The 26,448-nt window shown below is 38.1% G+C and overlaps 1 protein-coding gene across 1 annotated transcript in view; it reads right to left on the bottom strand.

Annotated features, from left to right (window-relative positions):
- Window positions 1-26,448, bottom strand: part of ROBO2 (roundabout guidance receptor 2) — a gene marked incomplete at its 5' end in the record, with an annotated part of 1,616,413 nt that overhangs the window by 451,211 nt on the left and 1,138,754 nt on the right. The gene's annotated exons all lie outside the window — the stretch shown is intronic.

Raw genomic sequence — 26,448 nt, 5'->3', positions numbered from 1 at the left:
CTTTTCACATGGTAAGCTACATTAGTGCCTGAGTGGTAGCTCTCTAAATCATAGCTATTTAAGACCAAGTAATAGTCTTCAAACATCAACAGCAGAGGACATTCCCATGTAGGTTGGATAGACCATAGAGAAAGTTTCCAATAACCACTTTGGTTATCACCAAGCTCTACCCAATGTTGAAACAGGGTTACTAGGGGTCCTGGCATGTGTCCAACTCATACACTGCATGTTGTCAATTTAAATCTTTTTCAAAGTTTTCACTGTTAACCATTTTCACCCCTGGCTCAGTCTGCAGGAAAACAATACATAAGTATAATTTCAGTGACTGTATTTACAGGCTAGGCAATTTGAATGAGATTATTTTTATACAAGAACTTTGAGTTGTATTTCATATGTTTCCCTTATCATTTTTACATATTAAACAACTGAATTATGAAGGCTTGGCTAAAGGCAAGGCCAATCATGGCTACATTTCAGGATTTCCTCTGTGTACTGTTATTGCCTCTCTCCCACAACTCCCATAAGAATTTTAGTAAATATCTACTCACTGAAATTTAATATCTAAGTAGCAATGTTTATTTCCCAGAATCAAATACAGTTAATCTCTAATATAGAAACAAACTGTGTCCCAAAAGGTCATTCAGAATTGGTTTTAGAACACAGAATGCAATTCCTCATAAGCACTAGTTTTATAGTATAGCGAAGCAAGGCTGTTCAAATCAACTCATGACCAACATGCCAAAAACCAAGGAGCGCACAGCGTCTTCACCTGTTACTAATCGCTAACAAGTCCCCACTTCTTGGACTCCAACAGCCTTCAGGGTTACCATATCCTTTTCAATGGGAGTAGAGCAGAAGTCTAATAAGAACTGCTTTGCAAGCAGGCAGAAAGCAAGAGAATTCTCTTCCAATTATGAACTTATGTTTCTTTCTTTGGCAATCCTATCTGGGAATTGGAGAATCATTGAGCTTCCATAATGAAATAAAATAAAACTTTTAGCAAAGGACACTGAAATTAAACTTACTTCACAGTAAGAACATTCAATCAATTTTTAGACAGTCAAATTTCGTTGGGGATGCTAATTGCTACGTCTGTTATCCCTTGCTTAGTAAGTTAGAATAAAGCATTGAATTATTTACTTATTCTGCTTTAGTGGCCAGAAATAAGTGAGTCAAAGAAGAATAAGAAAGACATTAGGTGCTTGTTATATCTTTGGACTATAAGAGTTATAACAACATCGTTTTTAGTATTCATTGTGCATCAAAATCATCTGGAGGGCTTATTAAAACATCTATTGCAGGGCTCCATCCCAGAGTTTCTGGTTAGGTAGGTCTGAGGTGGGGTCCAAGTGAGGTTAATGCTGCTGGTATGGCAACCACACTTTAGGAACCATTGATATTAAAGAAAGAGTACAGACTAATTTAGAGACAGAAGCACTCTATTCAAATCCAGGGTTTTTACTCACTAGTTAGCTTAATTCTTATAAGTTCTAATGAATCAATAAAAAGGAATACTAAACGCCAGTACAAAGTTGTGAGAATTAAATTGAGGTGTTATAAAATAAAAAACCTGAAATATTACAGGAGCTTAATAATTTTAAGACTGTATTGCACAAACACTACTGAAATCTTTGAAAAAAATCTGTTATAATTTCTTACATCAACCTGCAATATATAGGAAAATGTTTTTTTCCAGTGAATTTCTAATGATTTGATATGTGTGACAACTGACTTAACAATGATTTCCCAATGTCATAGGTACGTACATCAGCACATTTATAACTCAACCAGGCACTGAATGCAAAACCAGTTGACATTTGGGGTGCAACTAAATTGGCAATTGATAACAATTGTCGTCAATTAAATTGACATCAATTTAACTTTGGAAATATGCAAAATTATTTCTATGCATGAAGATACAATCTTACATTATTTAACATGATCTCAACATCAGATCTGACTGCATTTTCAACACATCTTCTAGCCTACATCAACCATCCCCCAACTCCTTCCAAAGTAGAGCCTACATTTACCTTCTCAATCAATCCAGAAGGACACACAATTTATGACAATACTGGAGGAGAAAACTAGGAAGAAACTAGGAGATCTTCATTCCATATTATTTATTCTTTATGCTTTCAAGGTCATGATCCCAATTATTTATGGTCTCTGATAAAAAACGGTGATTACGATGAAAATTGTGCTAAAATGATATGGAGGAGGTGATGCTTCGCTTGCTTCTAGGGTTACTGAAATAATTTAGCAAACTGGCACTTGTAGGCATTCTGCCTTGATTCTAAAGGCATAGAAACTATTAGATAGAGGTGACAGGGTGAGACTGACACTTTAAAATGACTCTGGCTAAAATATGGAAAATAGAATGAACACAGTACAGAGTGGATGCAGGTGGGTCATTTAGTGGTTCAGGTGAGAAATAATAATAGCTAGACCAGGATGTTACAGGTGGAGCAGGAGTAAACAGGATCAACTAAAGATAGATCCAAAAAGTAATAGCATGCTGTAGTAATTCTTGGATATAAAAGGAGGAAGAGAATGGTGTCATGTGTACAGGAACGTTATAAGTTAAGTTTGGGAGATGCTGAGCTGAAAAGTCTTTGAGACACAGAAAGGAAAGTCAAGTAAGCAATGAGCTATATGGATAGAGCTCAGAAGGAAGGTCTAGACTGAAGATGGAAATCTGCACACCATCTAGAAAGAGTGGCAATAAAAGCAGTTAACCAGCAGATGGGAGCTCCTAGAGAAAGAAAAGTAGAGGGCTCTAAATAAACTGAGATGGATTGAAATGAGCTGTAAAGAGGCCATGAAGGAGAGGTCAAAGAGGTAAAACAAACAAATAAACAAACAAAAACACAAGGAAGTGCTAGGTCATGGAAGGCAGAGAAGACAAGTGTTTTACAAAGGTAAAAGGAGAACAGTTAACAATGTCAAATGCTTCTGAGAAGTGAAATAAAGTGAAGACTGAAAAATATGCAGAGGGTTAACAGCATGGAGGTAACTGATGATTTGCACAAGAACAGTTTTAGTAATTAGATCTGTATCCAGATCACAGTGTGTTAGTTTCCACTAAAAAACTACCATGTGTGTTAGCTTCCTATTGCTACCGAAACAAATTACCACAAATTTACTGACCTAACAGAGTTTATTATCTTAGACATCTTTAGGATGGGAGTTTGCCAGTCGTCTCACTGAGCTAAAATGAAGGTGTTAGCAGAGTTTCTGGAGGATCTATTGGGAGAATCTCTTCCCTTGCCTTTTCTAGCTTTGAAAGGCCACCTGTATTCTGTGGCTACAGGCCACTTTCCTCCATCTTCAAAGCTAGCAACAGTGAGTCAAGGGCTCACATTAAATGACTATAATTCCTTCTTCTGCCTCCCTCTTCCACCTTTAAGGACCCTGTGATTACACTGAGCCCACTTGGATAACTCAAGATAATCTCCCTATTTTAAGATTAGCTTAATCAGCAACCTTAATTCTATCTTCAAACTTAATTCCCCATTTGCCATGTAATCTAACATAGTCACAATTTCAGGGGATTAGGACATGGTCACATCTGATGGCCATTATTCCACCTTCCATATCAAAGTCATTTAACATTTATTGAGCACTGACCATATGTCCAGTAATCTCCTTCATTTTCCCCAAAACAAGTCATTTTAAAATAAACACTTTGAGGAGACACTTTGCTAGGCAAATCTCTTTTCTATTTTAACTTACAGAAATATATGTCATTAGCTGCTCTTTCTCTGTACATATTTACTGTTTCTTGATTATTTCTTTTATGTCACACTGAAACAAGGTCAAGAAAGAAAAACACATGGTTAGAAAATGATAGGAGATACTTTAAATTATGTGTATTGTTTCAAGAGAAAATTCATTAGGAATTTAAAGTGTAGATTATGTTCTCAGAATTTTTTTTGAAGTTTGATCCATTATATTTATGTTACAAATCTACTGAGAAGGAAATGCTTTGCTGCCTTAGATAGATAGATAGACAGACAGATAAGATTCAAATTTAAAACTTTTGTGCCTCAAACAATTCCATCAATAAAAGTTAACAAACAATGAACAGAATGGGAGAAAATATTTGCAAATCAAATATGTTATAATGAACTTTAATCTAGAGTATATAAAGAAGTCTTACAACTCAACAATAAAAAGACACAAAATTCAATTAAAAACTTGGCAAAAGATTTAAAGAGCCATTTCTCCAAAGAAGATATACAAATTGTCAATAAACACATGAAAAAAATGTTCAACATCATTAGCAATTAGGGAATACAGATGAAAACCAAATTAATATCACTTATACCTACTAGGATAGCTGGAATCAAAATGATGGATAATGACATGTGCTGGCAAGGATGTGGAAAAACTGGAATCCTCATACATTGTTGGTGGTTTTGGAAAATGGTGCATCTACTTTGTAAAACAGTCTGGCAGTTCCCTCAAAAATTAATAATAGAGTTTATATATGACCCAGTAATTCAACTCCTAGATATTTACTGAACAGAACTGGAAATAAATGTCCAAACAAAAACCTACACGTTAATAAAGCGTTATTTATAATAGTCAAAAGGTACAACAACTCAAATTTTTACCAAGTGATGAATGGATAAACAAAACGTAGTATATCCATGCAATGGGATATTATCTAGCCATAAAAATATATAATACTAACACGCTACAGCACGGATGAACCTCAAAAACTTTTTACCAAGTGACAGAAGCTAGACAAAAAGGGTCATGCTAAGTGAAAGAAGCCAGACAAAAAAAAGCCAGTATATATGATATATTGCACTTCCACTTACCTGAAATGTCTAGAATTGGAAAATTCATACATACAGGAAATAGATTAGTCGTTGCCAGAGACTGGGGCCAGAAGTGAATGGGCTGTGATAGCTAATCAGTACTTCCTTTCTGAGGTGGGGAAAATATTCTAAAACTAGACAGTAGTAATGGTTGTACAACTGTGAATATATTAAAAATCACTGAATTGTACTTTAAAAGGGTGAATGTTATGGTATGTGAATTATATCTCAGTAAACTTGTTATAAAAAATAATTCATGGTATAAAGAGTAATACTAATACCTATTTTCTACACATTTAATAAATTAGAAGTGTCACATCAATTCTAGAGCAATGCTTTTCAGTCTTTAATGTGCCTCCAATCACCTGAGGATCTTTTAATTTTTTTATTTTTTTTTTTAAGTTTTATTGGAGTATAGTTAATTTATAATGTTGTGTTAGTTTCAGGTATATAGCAAAGTGAATCAGTTATACATATACATATATCTACTATTTTTTTTTTAAGATTCTTTTCCCACATAGGCCATTACAGACTACTGAGTACAGTTCCTTTTGAGATACAGTAGGTTCTTATTAGTAATCTATTTTATATAGAGTGGTGCGTGTATGTCAATCCCGATCTCTCAATTTATCCCTCCCCCACCTTATCCCCTGGTAACCATAAGTTTGTTTTCTACATCTGTGACTCTACTTCTGTTTTGTAAATAAGTTCATTTGTATCCTATTTTTAGATTCCACATATTAGCGGCATCATATGATATTTGCCTTTCTGGGTCTGACTTACTTCACTCAGTATGACAGTCTCTAGGTCCATCCACATTGCTGTAAATGGCATTATTTTGTTCTTTTTATGGCTGAGTAATATTCCATTGTATATATGTACCACATCTTCTTCATCCATTCGTCTGTTGATGGACGTTTAGGTTGCTTCCATGTCTCGGCTATTGTAAATAGCGCTCCAATGAACATTGGGGTGCATGTATCTTTTTGAATTATGGTTTTCTCCAGGTATATGCCTAGGAGTGGGATTGCTGGGTCATATGGTAGTTCTAATTTTAGTTTTTTAAGGAACCTCCATACTGTTCTCCAGTGGCTGTACCAGTTCACATTCCCACCAACAGTGTAGGAGGGTTCCCTTTTCTCCACACCCTCTCCAACACTTATCGTTTGTAGATTTTTTGTTGATGGCCATTCTGACTGGTGTGAGGTAAGATTCTGATCTAGTAGGTCTGGGGTGGGATCTAATATTCTGGACTTGTAACATGCTCATGGGTGATGCGGATGCTGCTTGTTCTAGAGGCACACTTTGAATAGCAAGCTCCTAGAAAGGCACTGTCCAATATGGTAGTCACCAGCCACATACGGTTATTGAGCACTGAAAGGGGGCTAGTTTGAATTAATATGTGTTGCAAGTGTAACGTAGCACTGGACTGAAAAGACTTAGCATGGAAAAAAAGAATTTAAAGTATCTCATTAATAACTTACACTGATTATATACTGATACAAAATTTTGGATATTGTGTTAAATATTACTAAATTAATTTCACCTGTTTATTTTTACCTTTCTAATATGGCTCCTAGAAAACATTAAATTACTTACGTGGTTTACATTATATTTCTCAGAGCTATCCTAGGGTATTTTCTCAGTACTATCAACAAACTGTGTTGCTGAACTTTAAAGGCCAAGAGTTATCAGTATCAAGAAGGTTGTTAATTGTCATCATCTGTAAACAGGCAGGCCATAGTTGTAGCACAAATGTACTCTGCTGAATGAATACAAAGGATAGATAACAGGAATATACCCAAAATACTGTTGTACAGTGATCCTAAGAAGTGCTACCAAAAGCAGAAGAGTAAAAAAAAAAAAAAAAAAGCAGAAGAGTAGGAGAAAATTATTTGAAATGCACATCTTCAAATAATGTGGTATGACTGAGGGTTGTGCTGATGCTACAGTACTAGAAAGTACATATACCATAGCATAGCAAAGTCAATGGACAAAAAAAAAAAAAAAATCTAAAGAACAGAACTTAAATGAGAGAGATCTTGTGAAAATCAAGAATATATTCATGGTCAATGATAAATTTTATGTATATGTACCACGGAAAGGCCCAACTGGTATTGCTTAATTTCTTCAACCTCACCTAAATATGCCAATTGCAATGCAAATTTTAAAGTAAGACATAAAAGAAAATGCCATTATTTTGTGCTGAGCTGGGCATGGAAAATTAAAAAAATATTTTTCACCTATTTAAGGTGCATTGGGTACTTATATCAGTAAATAAGCATAAAATAGAAATACTTGAGCATTATCACAAACTTAGTCAAAGACAACCTGAACAGCAAATCAAAGTGCGGTCTGTCAAAATAGTGTACGCTGACAGATGGCTGTCCACATAAAATTATGCTAGAGATCCGAAAGAGAAGATTCACAAAGCATTCATTCTGGCAAATTGGACGAATGAAACCTTGAGGTTGTAGCTGATTGCAGTCTTCTTACGGTCAAAATGGTCCAGAGTAAAGGTAGAAAACCAGGCAAAGAGAAAAAGAATATTAATTCATCTTCCATTTAAAATTTTTTTTTTCCTTTTCTTTAAGACTTCAGACCATTTTGAAAGGCACTCAGTGAACTACGTAATATTGTACCTAAACACATAAAGTCAGCACCAAAATTATCTTTCAATGCAAAACTGAAAATAATAATTTTAAGTTTATGTGCAACCCAAACTCAACGATTACACATGTATGAAGTATATTCACTGATCAATTTTACTACAAAAAATAAATGACCCCTAAAATTGCAGGTATATAATACTATCCTGATACACTTGGAAAAGGTAACCTAATATGCAAGGCAGACATTAAGCAACTAATGCCAGTAATATATAAAAATTTCTCACTCTGAGAACTGATAGAGAGGAAGATGTATGCTGCATTGAGTGGGCATAATATGGAACTTAATGTAGCCTGGGGGGAAAGAGGAGGATAGTCAATGCAGGCAACCCTGGTGTGACTTTGAGCTGACATGAAAGATAAGTAGAAGTTACATACGTGTCTATGGACTTAAAAAAAATTACAAGACAAAGACTGCATGTGCAAAGGCTCTGGGGCAGGAGGAAGCTTGATGAATTTACAGAACTTAAAATATGAGGCTGAACCATAGAGAGAAAGTATAATTAGGAGAAAATAGGTGGGAATCATCCAACGTAAGTCCTTTTAAACAATAAGAAGCCAATGAAAGGTATTTAATCCGTATTTCATTTTGATAAATCATGGAGAATGTAATAAAGAGAAAAATGAATTAGAAATTACAGTAGCAGGCTTCCCTGGTGGCGCAGTGGTTGAGAGTCCGCCTGCCGATGCAGGGGACACGGGTTCGTGCCCCGGTCCAGGAAGATCCCACATGCCGCGGAGCGGCTGGACCCGTGAGCCATGGCCGCTGAGCCTGCGCGTCCGGAGCCTGTGCTGCGCAATGGGAGAGGCCACAACAGTGAGAGGCCCGCGTACCGCAAAAAAATAAATAAATAGTAAGAAACTACAGTAGCCCAGGTGAGATATGATGGTTGTTTGATGGAAATGAGAGAAGTGAGATCATAAGAGAGCTTTTTTAAAGGTAAAATCAATAGGACTTGGTTCTGGATTAGATTTGGGGGCTAAGAGAGGGAGTCAAAGAGCATAAGTAAATGAATGCCATTTGTTGGGCTAGAGTACCTGAAGAGGGCCCTTTGGGATGTTGAGAGACATCGTTAGTAACATTTTAGACATTTTGAGTTTGAAGTGCACCTGAAGCATTTAAGAATAATTGTCAAATACACAGCTGAAAACATGGGCCTGTAGCTTAGCAGAATGGCCTACCTCAGAGACATAAATTTGGTAGTAATTTGCAGACAGGTTATAATTAAAGCCATGTGTACAGATGCAATAGTTTAGGAAGTATGTACAGGTTGTAAGAAGGACTCAGAATTGAGAATTAAGGGATTCAACATTTTAATAATCTGGTATAGAAGAACATTCCTGCAAAGGAGAAGAAGGAAAGACCAGAGATGTTAAAAGAAAAAGAAAAAGAAAAAAAACAAACCGAACCAAACAAAAAACTATTTCTCTGTTTACCTCACTTGGAATAAAAATAATCTTCTCTGATGGGAAATTCCTATTTATCCCTGAAGGCCCAGATAAATTACTACTTTATTTCTGTGGCATGTTCTTAACCCACTCAGCTTCACTGTACATTTGTATATATAATTCTACTTTGGCTCATATACTATTGTAATACATTTTTTATGTTCTTATATAAACTTTTGAGGATAATACATTATTAAAGGAAATAGCAACTAACTTCTAAACTGGAAATATGTATTTTTTTTGTCTTTATACTTAAAATACATCTAGCTTAATTCTTTTGATAGAAAGATGGTAAGTTCTCGGTTCATACTTAAGTGTCCATTTTAAAGCATGAAATGTCACATTTTCTAATAACAAAATTATGATAATGAAAATGTATTTTAATTGGGAAATAAACTGTATACTGTTAAAAACTCAATTATACTTGCAGTTCTAACTTGTAACTACTATGTCTTGAAAGCATCTGTTCTTAAAGTTAATTAAACTTGACATTCAAATCCTGCCAACCATAGTTTCCAAATAATTTTAATTCCCTATAACACTTTGCCATAGAATCACATCCACTTTTGTTTTGTTGGCACTGCTCTGTAATAAACTATCCTTGAAAAGTGGAAGAATGAGGAGCCAGTGTCCTTATGGGAAAAAAAAAACAAAAACTTTTCATTTCAGGATTTCATTGATGTAGCCAAATCTGCATTTTATAATTTATAAGGCTTTTCTAGCCTGGCTTTGAAGTATGATTATCTACAGACACTTTCCTGTTGTTCTCTGCAGAAAAGGGGGAAAAAAAGATAACCCATCTTTCCCGGCCATAAATATTTTATTCAACAATCCTTTCTTTTCTGATATATAAACAAGAAAGAAAAGAACCACAGTTTGAGATAAAATGTTCCTCTTAACTTTCAGAGGCTTTTTTAAGGTAAAAAGATTACAAAAAGTGAACGAGTTACTCATCTGTCCTTCTCCACATTTTACTATAAAGAATTTTTCTTTTGTTCTCAGTGCAAATGGTCATTGGTTCATTTCTCTCACCCGGGACAGTTATGTCACATCTCTTGACTAATACGCATGCATTTGCCACTAAAAGACATTTTAACTGAGAGCTGTCACATCCGTCATCTCCACTCGGCCTGGTTAAAAATTTTATCTGCCGTCTTGAATTAATTTCAGCTTGCCTGAGCCCAGCAGGGGAGTTTAGAGTGGTTTAGTTAAATTCTTCATTTTAAAAGAATATTATCGGTCCCTATTTAGAGTTTTCCTCCACATCTAATTTTTGTTTCACATTACTGTAACAATGATATAATTATATATCCATTGAAAAGCGAAAAACCAGGAACAAAAAATAAAATAAAATAATCATCCAAGAGTGACATTTTCCTGAGGAAGCCATTTCCTTTTGCTTTGTTTTCTCCACCAATTTTCCTGTTATTTCACAAATTAGCTATAACCCTGCCTAAACAGTACACAATTAAGAAGTAAATATGCAGAATTGAGAGAAAAGAAAATGAGAACCCCAGCACTAACTGGCAGTAGAATCACAAAAGGAGAAAAAAAAAAGCAAAATAGGAATAAGGACTTAAAGACCAAAATATTTAATATAGAGCACATCTGGGACAAGACTGAATGCAACCAAATCAATAATCTATTCTCCTTAAAGACGTTCTTCAACAGTTTGCTTTGCAGGCAGCCAACACAGATGTTGGTGGGTGAAGAAGTTCAAGCTGTGAGTTGGATGAGAGGGCAGGGCTCTTTGAAGCTGACTAATGTCAACAAAAGTATCTAAGTCTCCTATAAGCCACTGCTGACCTGCGGGAATACAAACCTCCTGTGACAACTACTGAACTCAGGACAAATACATAATCTTACAGGTTGCAAGTTGAGTTTTCCAAGCTAGCTACTAGGAAGGCTTAGTAAGGGCATATGCATACATACTTACTCCCCCAGCCAGGACCTCTAGTCTACATTAAATACTATCTACATACATATGTTTGCAAAATACCATTAGAATTCGCAGAATCTCCAAGCTTTTAATTAATGTACTTTGGTCAGTAGTGATTTTAATACCTTAAATTGAAAGGAATCAGCAGAATCTCTGTTGCGTAACTGTAACCCCAACACCCAACTTTTTCAGGCATTCCGTTAAAAAATCTGAGGGAGAGTATGCAGTACATGCTTTTGCTTTTATTTAATCAGGATTAAGGAAATTGTACCTTTTAATTAAGCTAAATTGGTAGTTTAAAATGCTATATTAAATGTATTTGTGAATCATAAACAATTTTATGAAATAGAGTCAATATTTTGTTTCATATTTAATGGCATTTGTCTGACATAATGGGATTTAATATTTGTAAGATCTCATCTGATAGGAATTATTTTTGTGTCTGTACTCTCTAGGAAAAATTGTGAAAGCTGCAACATCAGCCATCTCTTCTCCTTGAGATTATCTTCACATAACGCTGCCTTAACAATGTTTTTACTATGGGGGCTTCCCTGGTGGCGCACTGGTTGAGAGTCTGCCTGCCGATGCAGGGCACACGGGTACGTGCCCCAGTCTGGGAAGATCCCACATGCCACGGAGCGGCTGGGCCCGTGAGCCATGGCCGCTGAGCCTGCGTGTCCGGAGCCTGTGCTCCGCAATGGGAGAGGCCACAACAGTGAGAGGCCCACGTACAGCCAAAAAAAAAAAAAAAAATGTTCTTACTAAGGACAGAGAACGTGAGAAATGAATACAATGTAATTCTTTTGTGTATTATTTTACCTTTGTACAAGGCGTAAGAAATGAGTTCCGGTAGTATTTCTTTTGTTAAATGTTGGGTGAGTAAAGGTGGAAACAGTTTTCATGCAGAGATTATCAGGCATAAGGAATTCACAAGGAAATGCCTACTCATACTTGGGTTTCCCCAACTAGCAATGAATCACAGTACGTCCTGTGCTAAAACAGGCAACGCAGTATTGTGTCATTAAAATCCTTTTAATCAATAGGAATGATGAAAGTGGCTAAATCAGAAGTGGTAACCAAAACAGTTGATTGCAATGGGGTGGGTGGGGGGGGAACATTAAAGGAGGAAGCACAGAAGTGTTTTAAACCTGTATCCTTTAAAATTTACTAATTTAGCCATCTGGCAAGTTTACTGCTATTATTATAAATTCTTATTTAAATGATAATAAAATCACTTGCCAACAGGAAATCAGTCATGCAAGGAGGACCTGCAGATGCACTGCCTCCTGCCCAGGCCCTGGAACTGTGTGTAAAGTTCAAGGCTGTTCATTTGCTCAAACCACATGGGGTAGTGCAATGCTGACAGCTTTAAGTCTTTCAAGGTATCCCCCAAATTCAACAGATCTTTTACAGCTTTTAGGGATCTAAGTGTGTGAGAGGGAAGAAGTGTATATTTATAAATGTCAGATTCTCTCCCCAAGGTATTTCATCTTTTCTTGTTAGATTAAATGTTAAAAACCCAGAGAAGAAAAGATACATCAGTCTGTATAACTTTTACACTAATTCTTGGCACAATAAAATAAGAGTGAAGTGTGATATTAGCAATGATATTATATTAAAGATTCCATTTGGAGTCTCTAGAATTATTTTGTAAACTACATATAATAGAAAAGTACATCATGAAAACATTTTAACATACAAAACTGTGCTTTTACACAGGAAATATTTCTATGGCACTTTTATCACTGTGGTCACAAATTCGTTTTTGAAAATACTTTGTCCTTATAAAGAAAGTTTATTTAGTAAGCCAAGTATTTTATCTTATGAAGATGGTGACTAATTTTATATAACATCAATATTAAAAGTAACACTACCTAATGTAACAATTTATTTAACACATTATAGCTTGAAAAAAAACCACTATTATGGTGTTATTAGATTTTCACCCTTTGGAGCCCTCTCAAGTGGGCACCAGTTCTCCCTTTTTACAGATGAAAATACCGAGCCTCAGGAAGAGTAAATAAACCACCCAAGGATCACAGAACTAAGAAATACCAAAGGCAGCAATCACTCTCAGGTCTTCTGATTCAAAGACCAGAAGACAGAACACACGATGCTAGAGCCAGTAAACCAGAATGGAACTATATCTAAATAAACTGCAGTTTAGCAAACAAGCTAAAAAAGAAAGCCAGTAGTATTGCTTCTTGTTAGGTAGATAACTTCCTAACATAAACAGGTGTGTATTGCATATAGCATAGATATATAAATTTACTAAAAATTTCACCTATATGCATGCCTGAATTTCATATTCTTTCTTTAACATGTTAGACTAATCAATTAGCTTTTTAAAATGGCATCATTTGAAGTTTTTAGGGACAGTAACTTTAGAAAAGATCCCAGGTAACACAATTCATCATTGTATTTACAATTCTCTATGTCACTGAAGATACCGTTTATTGATAGAGAAGATAGTCAAAATGAGTATTAACTTTGTTTTTACTAAAATCCTCCCCTATTCAACTCTTGGAAGAAAAAATGATTATTTCCACAGAGAAAACTCATCGTTTATCAACCAAAACTGTCCAGTCGTGCCTCTCCATCTCCCTACAAGCTGTTTTTGGCTTTTCTGCACACAGCAATGAACCACTTCTGACAGAGCCATTGCCCTTCCCCCCCTTGCTCCACCCACTGCATCTATTTAAATTCAAACATGCACAGCTCATGTATAAGCAAACAGGTGCAGAGATCAGGGGGCTGCCAAACCCGGAGCAGGCAGGAGGTACACGTGTATCTCACTGATGGTGGCACGCTACTGATAGAAGACGACAAGCCCAGACAATAGGGAGGGTCAGTAGGTGGCTCTTTGATTTCTTTGGCTTCCTGACATGGCAGCAGCCTGGGAGTCTGCAGCTTGTAGAAGACCTTATGTTCACTACCTTATGACATTTAAGTGGCAGGAATGAAATTTTTAGATGACCTGAACAGCAGCTTTCTGCATTTTCTAATCGCTACCTCCAGCAGTTCAGTGCATGAGATGGCTACCCAGAAACTTAAGATACCAGAAGTCCCAAACCACTGCCTCTTCTCCCTCAGAATTGTCAAGACACAAACAGCAATAATGTCAGACAGCACACACAAATGGATAAGCATGCTACCAGAGTTTGAAAGAAAGTATGTGAAAGAGTATTCATTAGAAAAGAAGAAATGTTGTCAGGTTGTTTATTGTACATGTAGAAGCCATCTTTTCTATCAACACTTAAACCAATACAGATTTATGCCATATTTATTTGAGCTCACCCCAACACTAATCTCATTCAGTTGAGGGGTGGTGGAGGCAGAAAAAGGATATCCTTAAATCAGGAAAAGTATCACCTTGTCATATTTCATGTTAAAAGATACATCAAGGTTTTACAGCTTGCCTACTTTTAGAACATGTGGGGATATTCTGAAACACATAAAAGTTTAGGCAATGCTTTACTAACATTTTAAATGAGTGTCTCTCTTAACTTTTTAAAGCAGTGTAGAGCTTTTAACCTCAATGCCATATAAAAGCATGCGTACTAAATCACATTACTTCTCCTTTAGAAAATTAGCTGCAAGAATCTCAGTAATATACTTGCAAATCTGAACATACATTTTTCATAACCATAATTGTTAGAACCCAAATGTTGAATTTTCAACGTCTCCCATGAATCAGTATTCATATTATTTTATCGTAACAGTTTTTAAGAAGTTAAAAGATCATGAACTTCTTTTACTTAGAATTTCTTTTTTCATTTCTTAGCTCCTGGAGAAATGAATTCTCTATATTATCTACATAGCTCATGGTCACCCAGCTAAACTACACTAGCCACTCTTCAGATAACTATTGTGGAGACTCAGGACTCTAAACTATTAAAGCCAATGAACTTCTCATATTCGTTTTCAGTTTGAATCAAAGTACCTTCATTATATATGATATTAATATTTAAAAGAAAGTGGAAAAATATAAATGTACGAGGGCCACTGACAGCTTCCTTTCATGATCCGTATTTTTACATTTAGGGAGATTAAAATAAGATAAAACAAATGCTCAGAGATGTATCTACTACCCATTTTCATCACTGTGCTCCACTGAGCAAGGCATTAATAAATAATTACTTCAGGGCTCACACTATCACTGATATTTGAGGCCTGACCCTGACTGAGAGCCAAATTACACCTATGTTTATCACAAAGCATGCATATTGGAATTAATGCAAATTCTACTTGCTTCCACCAATTCTACCTCATTTCCCCAGTTAGCTTTTTATACTTGCTAAAAACGAGTGATACAACTTCATATTAAAACCCTAGTGCCATATGTCTTGTCTATTTTTCATCTGTAGGATCCACTCAACAATGAATTACTGGGCTTCCCTGGTGGTGCAGTGGTTGAGAGTCCGCCTGCCGATGCAGGGGACACGGGTTCGTGCCCCGATCCGGGAAGATCCCACATGCCGCGGAGCGGCTGGGCCCGTGAGCCATGGCCGCTGAGCCTGCGCGTCCGGAGCCTGTGCTCCCCAATGGGAGAGGCCACAACAGTGAGAGGCCTGCGTACCGCAAAAAATTACTATCTTTGATTCAATATTTCATTCAGGGCTTCCCTGGTGGCGCAGTGGTTGGGGGTCCGCCTGCCGATGCAGGGGATGTGGGTTCGTGCCCCGGTTTGGGAAGATCCCACATGCCGCAGAGCAGCTGGGCCCGTGGGCCGTGGCCGCTGGGCCTGCGCGTCCGGAGCCTGTGCTCCGCCACGGGAGAAGCCACAGCAGTGAGAGGCCCGCGTACGGCAAAAAAAAAACCCCAAAAAACAAAAACAATATTTCATTCAAAGTTTACAAAGTGTAAATAAATTGTCTTATAATATTTTCTTTTTGAACAAGGTGATGTGTATATGTACCTGTGTATTTATATATAATGTAGACAAAAATATATTGTTTTAAGCAGAACATGCTGGGAAGAATACTGCCATGGAAAAACATCATACATAGAGTATGTTCTTAAGAGGTTTAAAATTTTTAGAGTCAAAACTTCCCCATATGAAACATTCACATGAAAAAATATGGGACCAATGATTACCCAGAGTTAAATTATGTAAAAAACTCCTGTAAATTCAATGGGATTTCAAAGGAGGAAAGGGCCAATAGAATCTGGACTTGTATGAGAGTAAGGTTTGATAAAGGAACTACGATTTAATTTTCATCTTACAGTACATTTAAGAGGAAAAGAAAATGGAGAGTAAGTTGGTTAAACAAGTAAGAAAAGCCACTGAGTCAGAAATAAACATTAACATAAGTGAGAGATTGAGGGTTTTGTCTAAGTAGAGGAGGCATTTCCTGATAGGAATTATGAAATGTAAGGGCTGCATAAATAAGGGAGAATCAGAGCATGTAGGGAATTGAGAGTAAATCAGTGAATGGTGGTCTTTCTTTTTAACTTAATCTGACAGACAATGTGCTTTAAGAAAAGCAAAGTGCCATGCAGAAAGTAAATGCTTTGGAATAATTCAATTGTCAGTAAGCTTACAGGGTAGAATGGAGTAGCAAGAAGTCTAGAAAGCATATGAACAAGTGCTCCTAGGAATAGTCTGAGCAACTGTCATAGGGGGACACCAGAAGAGTGAATATGAAAAAATGAACAGGAAATAATGAATGTCAGAGAAATTCTGAAAGAATATCAATATTTAGGTAACCGAGAATTTAGCAGAAATATGCAACACTGCAGTGGGGAAAATACTTTTTACTTCTTATTTTCTATATCTAGGTCAAAAAAATAGGTGTTCAGTCCACAAGTATTAAACAGAGATGAAGAAGACACAGTATATCACACTGATTTTATAGCAGCTATAAAATATAAAATGATGTCTGACACTTTAAATGGATGAATTGTATAGTATGTGAAGAATATCTTTAAAAGCCCTTGTTTAAAAAATGGTGTCTGGGGGCTTCCCTGGTGGCGCAGTGGTTGAGAGTCCGCCTGCTGATGCAGGGGACGCGGGTTCGTGCCCCGGTCCGGAAAGATCTCACATCTCACATCTCACATGCCGCAGAGAGGCTGGGCCCGTGAGCCATGGCCGCTGAGCCTGCGCGTCCGGAGCCTGTGCTCTGCAATGGGAGAGGCCACAACAGTGAGAGGCCTGCATACCGCAAAAAAAATAAATTAATTAATTAAGAAAAATAAAAAATAAAAAATGGTGTCTGGGAGATGTTTGGCAAAATTGTCATAAAGCAATACAACTAGAAGTTTTCTTTTCTTTGCGCGCTTGCTTATGTTAAGATACACAGAGCCCAGATTCAAATCTGGTTTTGCCCGGTTTCAATTACTGTAATCTTAGTTGAGTATACCTGGCTTTACTCATTTTGTTTTCCACTTGCATAATGATGGGTGGGGACCAAGCCCTGTGCTGAATTTGGGGGAAACACCTCTCACCTGCAAAAACAGGGCTAATAACAACATCTCCTTGAGTTATGGTAAGGCCAGAATGCAATTCTACACGTACACGGGGAGCACGGCATCTGACCCAACTCGGGCCCTCAGAAAAGGTATCTGCCTTCCCTTCCTCCTATAGCAAGCTCCAGAGGGCTCCCTTTAAAGGAAATTCTGAATTGGCGCGCCCTGTGCTCCTTGAAAGAGCTCACGTGTGACGAGTGTGGGGAGGAAGTTAAAGGAAAGAACTCATCCCTCCATCAATCCTGGTAGGGAGGCCCAACCAATAAGTTCCTGCTACTTGTACAACTTATTTTGTATTCCATGTGTATAAGCAATAGGCTCCAATAGCAAAAAAAGGCCGATTTTACAAAATCATCTGATAGTTACATTTTAGCTTTTACAATGTCTCCTTTTGAAAGTTATTTCCATTTGATTTTTTTTCTTTTCTTCTTTTGTGGTATGCAGGCCTCTCACTGTTGTGGCCTCTCCTGTTGCGGAGCACAGGCTCCGGACGCGCAGGCTCAGCGGCCATGGCTCACGGGCCCAGCCGCTCCGCGGCATGTGGGATCCTCCCTCACCGGGGCACGAACCCGCGTCCCCTGCATCGGCAGGCGGACTCTCAACCACTGCGCCACCAGGGAAGCCCTGATTAATATTTTTATTATAGTAATACACTTAGGATTTGGTTATCATATATTGACACTAAGGAGAAGTGTCACTTTGGAGGAAAAATCTCAGCCTACTTTTGAAGACATATCTATTTGCAAGTGAGGGTATGTGTTCTTAACCTTTAAACATATAATTAAATATACTTTTCTATGCAAGTGTATTTCCACTACATATTCAAAGTTGAAGATATGTTAAGAGTTTATGATTTTACCAAATATATAGGAATATTAATTAGGTGTTTCCTGATTAGATTGATTCTCCTTTAGAATCAATCTTTTTTTGGGGGGGGTTGTTTTTAATTTTTATAGGAGTATAGTTGATTTACAATGTTGTGTTAGTTTCAGGTGTACAGCAAAGTGAATCAGTTATCCATATACATATATCCTCTCTTTTTTTAGATTCTTTTCCCATATAGTGGTGTTTTTTGGTTTTTTGTTTGTTTGTCTGTTTTTTTGTGGTATGCGGGCCTCTCACTGTTGTGGCCTCTCCCGTTGCGGAGCACAGGCTCCGGACGCACAGGCTCAGTGGCCATGGCTCACGGGCCTAGCCGCTCCGCGGCATGTGGGATCTTCCCAGACCGGGGCACGAACCCTTGTCCCCTGAATCGGCAGGCGGACTCTCAACCACTGCTCCACCAGGGAAGCCCTAGAATCAATCTTTTAAAATTTACATTTAAAGCTTTAAAGTTGGATAAAGCTGTTCTCAAGATCTGAGTGTGTATAGACACTTGGATATTTCTAATAGGCTTTACATACACATGTGAGAAAGGGAGGGAAAGTAGGAGAGAGTGAGACAAAGAGATTTTTCTGAGTTTTGGTAGCTCTCTTCCAAATACTAACTGTTCAATTTATAAGAATTCACAAGCGTGCTAAACGGAGCCTGTACTTTTAAGTATGTGGTCTTCAGTCACTTTAAAACTACATTAACTGAATAATTTTCTAGCTTCTACAATCAGTAAAAGAGTAGTATAACACAGGAGTAGGAAGATACAGTGGTGTTAGCACAATTCCTGCAATAGAATTTTACCCAAGGATGTAAAAGAAATGAAAAATCATTCATTCAGTATAAGCCTGTTTGGCTTGCCTCTAATTTATCACAGCTTACAACTCTTGCCTGCCAGCAGAGCTGAATTCATACGTTATTGTCCCAAACCTGTCACTTCCTGGACTGCTTTTTAATCTTCCTCCCTGAATTACATTCAGAAAGGTCACCGCTATCCAATTAGAACCTTATCAAAGATGCACACGCAGTCCAGATTCACGCTTATCGAGAATGGGTCATAAATCCAGAAACTGCACATCACAAAGTGCCATTACCATAATGAATAACTGAGGAGGGGACAAAAAAGAAGTGACAAAACACCTGTATATTTGCCAGTCTTTGACTCCATTCTTGGGAGGGGTCATGAAAGGTGAACAACTGTAAGGTAGGCAACAGGGTGATGGAGAAGAAAGGGAGAAAATCAAAGCAATGGGCTTCAAGACTGTCACCTCGAGCATATCATACTGCCTAAAGACATAATGAGAATGACCAAGGATAAAAGAAAGTACACCTGTTATGAGAGATTATGCATTGCACCTTAGGATATAAAGGAAAAAGCAAGTGCTGCTTGGCTAGATGGAATTATATATCCACAACTTACTGTATTTCTACACAGGCTTAAATTCTTATTAATCTTGCATAACTATTACTTGCTGTAAGGTTAGGTTAGATTTGTTCATTTCAGAAAATACTTAGCACACTTTCTTTCTAATCCTAAATTATCACATTGGGTCATAACTTTCTTGGAAATTAATGGTTTCTTTCACCCTGAGAGTGAAAGTCTCATTAACAATTTATCACGACACACCATAGGTAACTCACTACATAACATTCATAGAATGCAGCAGATAAAAATTTTGGTTTAAACAAGGGAGAAGTGAGGAGGTAATTTTTTTTCAGTTTTATTGAGATATAATATGGCATATGGCACTATAACTTTAAGGTGTACAACATAAAGACTTGACGGTAATGATTTACAGTACAGAAGGATTTCTTACTTTCGAAGAAGAAGTTAAAGAGGAATTTCTACAGGTTCCCTTTAAACAGAAAGCCCTTCAAGTATTTAGAATAAAGTGGCCCACAGAATTTCAGGAAAATGTTTTATTGTATAAAGGAAGGTATACCACGAGTAGGTACTAAATTGGAACCCTGGGCTAAATTTTAACCTCGCACCATATTCTCTTAAATCAAAGTGCTGGGATTATTGAAAGTGTATGAAGTTAACATGTTGATAGGAATATAATTTGCTCTGTTTATGTTTTCAGGGTCAGTTACCAGCAGACTCAATCATGCATATATCTATGAATGTTGATTTCAGGGAGACTGGGAGGTACTGTATAATTAAATGTAAATGGATCTCTGACATAATCTGAGCAGTACAAGCTTAATATCAAATTTCATAGCGTAAAGAATACATATATCTCCTTGCTCCTTCAGGGTGCAGTGTGTCTTTATCCCTAGAATGGTCCTAGCTGAACTTTTAGTTCACTCAGAATCTGGTTATAAAAAGAGCATTATTTGGTCCCCTCTCAGCTTTAAAACATTTCATCTTCATCTAAACATTAAGCTGGCTTCAGAAAAAAAATTACCACAATAAAAGTAAAACCTCTTGGGCTTCCCTGGTGGCGCAGTGGTTGAGAGTCCACCTGCCGATGCAGGGGACACGGGTTCGTGCCCCGGTCCGGGAAGATCCCACATGCCGCGGGGCGGCTGGGCCCGTGAGCCATGGCCGCTGAGCCTGCGCATCCGGAGCCTGTGCTCCGCAGCAGGAGAGGCCACAACAGTGAGAGGCCCGCGCACCACACACATACACAAAAAAGTAAAACCCCTCTGTCTGAGGCACTACAGGTCACACTGTTAACGGAAGTATTTCCACTCCATCAGGGTACTCACAGTGCATGTGTAACAAGTGGAATGAAATTGTCCATTTGTGAAGCTTAAAATTACAAAGATCTCCCCAGAACTATATATCTGCAGTTGATAAACGCAGGGCATACACTCACCCTTCCATCATCCCCTCCTGCCTCCAGTTTTCCGTGGGGTTTTGACGTTCAGCTGGTCACGAGGAAGTAAAGACACATTCACGTTTTCTGATGTTGACAAGCATGTCATCTATAACTTAGACTCTGACAAGTGGGGTTGTCAGGATTTGCCTTGATGGGAAAGTGATTGACCTTTGCTCATAATTATCCAAACAAGGGGAAGAAAAGTGACTAGTGAGGCAGCTGCTACTTCGGCTGCTGTCCAACTTCACAGAAAGAGAGGATGAGAGGTCTTTTTAAAATCTGAGTGCAGAAGATACAGCCTACAGGAACACAAAGCTTTATTGTAAAGGGCAAATTGGCACTAATACTCATGTACTCTGAAGGAGTGTTCTGTTGTGAGGATGTGTTGATCTTTATAGCTAGGAACTGTTAAGTTATTGAACTGGTAGGACTTCCCTGGTGGTCCAGTGGTAAAGAATCTGCCTTCCAATTGCAGGGGGCAGGGGTTCGATCCCTGGTTGGGGAACTAAGATCCCACATGCCGCGGGTTAACTACGCCTGCGCACCACAACTGCTGAGCCCACACGCCTCAACTAGAGAGAGAAAACCCACACGCCACAACTAGAGAGAAGCCCACATGCCACAATGAAAACCCCGCATGTCACAACGAAAGATCCTGCATGCCACAACGAAGATCCCACGTGCCTCAAAGAGCACCCGATGCAGCCAATAAATTTTTTAAAAGTTACTGGTTTCACATATGCATTACATACCACACTTCCAAATCACTCAAGTGATATAGGATTCAAACACAAACTTTAGGCATTAAGTCATAATTTCATTGTGAAGATCTTACAATGTTGGAACATGTGGTTGCAAGGCTTCTTAGTATTAATATACCCTAGGTAAGTTTTGGTTTGAAGTACCATTCCAAGTACAACCCATCACTGGATTTAAAATTCAATAATTTGGGAGGAGCTTCAAGACGGTGGAAGAGTAAGACATGGAGATCACCTTCCTCCCCAGAGACACATCAGAAATACATCTACATGTGGAACAGCTCCTACAGACACCTACGGAATGCTGGCAGAAGACCTCAGACCTCCCTAAAGGTAGGAAACTCCCCCACGTACCTGGGTAGGGCAAAAGAAAAAAGAATAAACAGAGACAAAAGAGCAGGTATGGGACCTGCACCAGTGGGAGGGAGCTGTGAAGGAGGAAAGGTTTCCACACACTAGGAAGCCCCTTCGCGGGAGGAGACTGCGGGTGGCAGAGGGGGGGAGCTTTGGCGCCGCGGAGGAGAGCACAGCAACAGGGGTGCGGAAGGCAAAGCGGAGAGATTCCCGCACAGAGGATGGGTGCCGACCAGCACTCACCAGCCCGAGAGGCTTGTCTGCTCACCCTCCGGGGCAAGCGGGGGCTGGGAGCTGAGGCTCGGGCTTCGGTAAGAGCGCAGGGAGAGGACTGCGGTTGGCAGCGTGAACACAGCCTGAAGGGGTTAGTGCACCACAGCTAGCCCGGAGGGAGTCTGGGAAAAAGTCTGGACCTGCCGAAGAGGCAAGAGACTTTTGCTTCCCTCTTTGTTTCCTGGTGCGCGAGGAGAGGGGATTAAGAACGCTGCTTAAAGGAGCTCCTTTAAGATGTACCCTGCATCTGTGGAATACCTGAATAGACAACGAATCATCCCAAATTGAGGAGGTGGATTTTGGGAGCAAATATATATATATATTTTTTTTTTTTTTCCCTTTTTCTCTTTTTGTGAGTGTGCATGTGTATGCTTCTGTGTGTGATTTTGTCTGTATAGCTTTGCTTTTACATTTGTCCTAGGGTTCTGTCTGTCCTTTTTTTTTTGTTTGTTTTAGTATACTTTTTAGCACTGATTATCACTGATGGATTTGTTTTTTGGTTTGGTTGCTCTCTTCCTTCTTTTTTTCTTTATTACTTAAAAAAATGTTTATATTAACTATTTTTTATTTCTTATTTTAATAACTTTATTTTATTTCATTTTACATTATTTTATTTTATCTTCTTCTTTCTTTTTTTCTTCCTTTTATTCTGAGCCGTGTGAATGACAGGCTCTTGGTGTTCCAGCCAGCCAGGCATCAGGCCTGTGCCTCTGAGGTGGGAGAGCCAAGTTCAGGACAGTGGTCCACAAAGACCTCCCAGCTCCATGTAAGATCAAACAGCGAAAATCTCCCAGAGATCTCCATCTCGACGCCAAGACCCAGCTCCATTCAACGACCAGCAAGCTACAGTGCTGGACACCCTATGCCAAACAACTAGCAAGACAGGAACACAACCCCATCCACTACCAGAGAGGCTTCCTAAAATCATAATAAGGCCACAGATACCCCAAAACACACCACCAGACATGGACCTGCCCACCAGAAAGACAAGATCCAGCCTCACCCATCAGAACACAGGCACTAGTCCCCTCCACCAGGAAGCCTACACAACCCACCGAACCAACCTTAGCCACTGCGGACAGACACCAAAAACAATGGGTACTACGAACCTGCAGCCTGCGAAAAGCAGGCCCCAAACACGGTAAGATAAACAAAATGAGAAGACAGAGAAACACACAGCAGATGAAAGAGCAAAGCAAAATCCCACCAGACCTAACAAATGAAGAGTAAATAGGCAGTCTACCTGAAAAATAATTCAGAATAATGATAGTAAAGACGATCCAAAATCTTGGAAATAGAATGGGGAAAATACAAGAAACGTTTAACAAGGACCTAGAAGAATTAAAGAGCAAATAAACAGTGATGAACAACACAATAAATGAAATTAAAAATTCTCTAGAAAGGATCAATAGCAGAATAACTGAGGCAGAAGAACGGATAAGTGACCTGGAAGATAAAATCGTGGAAATAACTACTGCAGAGCAGAATAAAGAAAAAAGAATGAAAAGAACTGAGGACAGTCTCAGAAACCTCTCAGACAACATCAAATGCATCAACATTTGAATTATAGGGGTCCCAGAAGAAGAAGAGAAAAAGAAAGGGACTGAGAAAATATTTGAAGGGATAATAGTTGAAAACTTCCCTAATATGGGAAAGGAAATAGTTAAGTCCAGGAAGCACAGAGAGTCCCATACAGGATAAATCCAAGGAGAAACACGCCAAGACACATATTAATCAAACTATCAAAAATTAAATACAAAGAAAAAATATTAAAAACAGCAAGGGAAAAACAACAAATAACACAAAAGGGAATCCCCATAAGGTTAATAGCTGATTTCTCAGCAGAAACTCTGCAAGTCAGAGGGAGTGGCAGGACATGTTTAAAGCGATGAAGGAGAAAAACCTACAACCAAGATTACTCTACCCGGCAAGGATCTCATTCAGATTTGATGGAGTAATTAAAACCTTCACAGACAAGCAAAAGGTAACAGAATTCAGCACCACCAAACCAGCGTTACAACAAACGCTAAAGGAACTTCTCTAGGGAGGAAACACAAGAGAACGAAAAGACCTACAATAACAAGCCCAAAACAATTAAGAAAATGGTAATAAGAACATACATATGGATAATTACCTTAAATGTAAATGGATTAAATGCTCCAACCAAAAGACACAGAGTGGCTGAATGGATATAAAAACAAGACCCGTGCATATGCTGTCTACAAGAGATCCACTTCAGACCTAGGGACACACAGCGACTGAAAGTGAGGGGATGGAAAAAGATATTCCATTGCAAATGGAAACGAAAAGAAAGCTGGAGTAGCAATTCTCATATCAGACAAAATTGACTTTAAAACAACGACTATTACAAGAGACAGAGAAGGACGCTACATAATGATCAAGGGATCGATCCAAGAAGAAGATATAACAATTGTAAATATTTATGCACCCAATAGAGGAGCACCTCAATACATAAGGCAAATACTAACAGCCATAAAAGGGGAAATCGACACTAACACAATCATAGTAGGGGACCTTAACATCCCACTTTCACCAATGGACAGATCATCCAAAATGAAAATAAATAAGGAAACACAAGCTTTAAATGATACATTAAACAAGATGGACTTAATCGATGTTTATAGGACATTCCATCCAAAAACAACACAACACACATTCTTCTGAAGTGCTCATGGAACATTCTCCAGGATAGATCATACCTTGGGCCACAAATCAAGCCTTGGTAAAGTTAAGAAAATTGAAAGCGTATCAAGTATCTTTTCCGACCACATCGCTATGAGACTAGACATCAATTACAGGAAATAATCTGTAAAAAATATAAACACATGGAGGCTAAACAATACACTACTTAACAAGCAAGAGATCACTGAAGAAATCAAAGAGGAAATCACAAAATACCTGGAAACAAATGACAATGAAAACACGACGACGACCCAAAACCTATGGGATGCAGCAAAAGCAGTTCTAAGAGGGAAGATTTTAGCAATACAATTCTACCTCAAAAAAAAGAAACATCTCAAAAAAACAACCTAACCTTACACCTAAACCAATTACAGAAAGAACAAAAAACCCTCAAAGTTAGCAGAAGGAAAGAAATCATAAAGACCAGATCAGAAATAAATGAAAAAGAAATAAAGGAAACAATAGCAAAGATCAATAAAACTAAAAGCTGGTTCTTTGAGAAGATAAACAAAATTGATATACCATTAGCCAGGCTCATCAAGAAAAAAAGGGAGAAGACTCAGATCAATAGAATTAGAAATGAAAACGGAGAACTGACACTGCAGAAATACAAAGGATCATGAGAGATTACTACAAGCAACTATATGCCAATAAAATGGACAAACTGGAAGAAATGGACAAATTCTTAGAAATGTACAACCTTCCGAGACTGAGCCAGGAAGAAATAGAAAATATGAACAGACCGATCACAAGCACTGAAAAGGAAACTGTGATTAAAAATCTTCCAACAACCAAAAGCCCAGGACCAGATGGCTTCACAGGCTAATTCTATTAAAAAATTTATAAAAGAGCTAACACCTATCCTTCTCAAACTCTTCTAAAATATACCACAAGGAAGAACACTCCCAAACTCATTCTACGAGGCCACCATCACCCTGATACCAAAACCAGACAAAGATGTCACAAAGATAGAAAACTACAGGCCAATATCACTGCTGAACACAGGTGCAAAAATCCTCAACAAAATACTAGCAAACAGAGTCCAACAGCACATTAAAAGTATCATACACCACGATCAAGTGGGGTTTATCCCAGGAATGCAAGGATTCTTCAATATACACAAATCAATCAATGTGATACACCATAGTAACAAACTGAAAGAGAAAAAACATATGATCATCTCAATAGATGCAGTAAAAGCTTCTGACAAAATTCAACACCCATTTATGATAAAAACCCTGCAGAAAGTAGGCATAGAGGGAACTTTCCTCAACATAATAAAGGCCATATATGACAAACCCACAGCTAACA

This window comes from Leucopleurus acutus (assembly GCF_964270905.1).
Source record: "Leucopleurus acutus genome assembly, chromosome: 5".
In the NCBI taxonomy this organism is placed as follows: Eukaryota; Metazoa; Chordata; class Mammalia; order Artiodactyla; family Delphinidae; genus Leucopleurus; species Leucopleurus acutus.
Note: the sequence above shows the minus strand (reverse complement) of the source record. Positions and strands in the feature narration are given on the sequence as shown.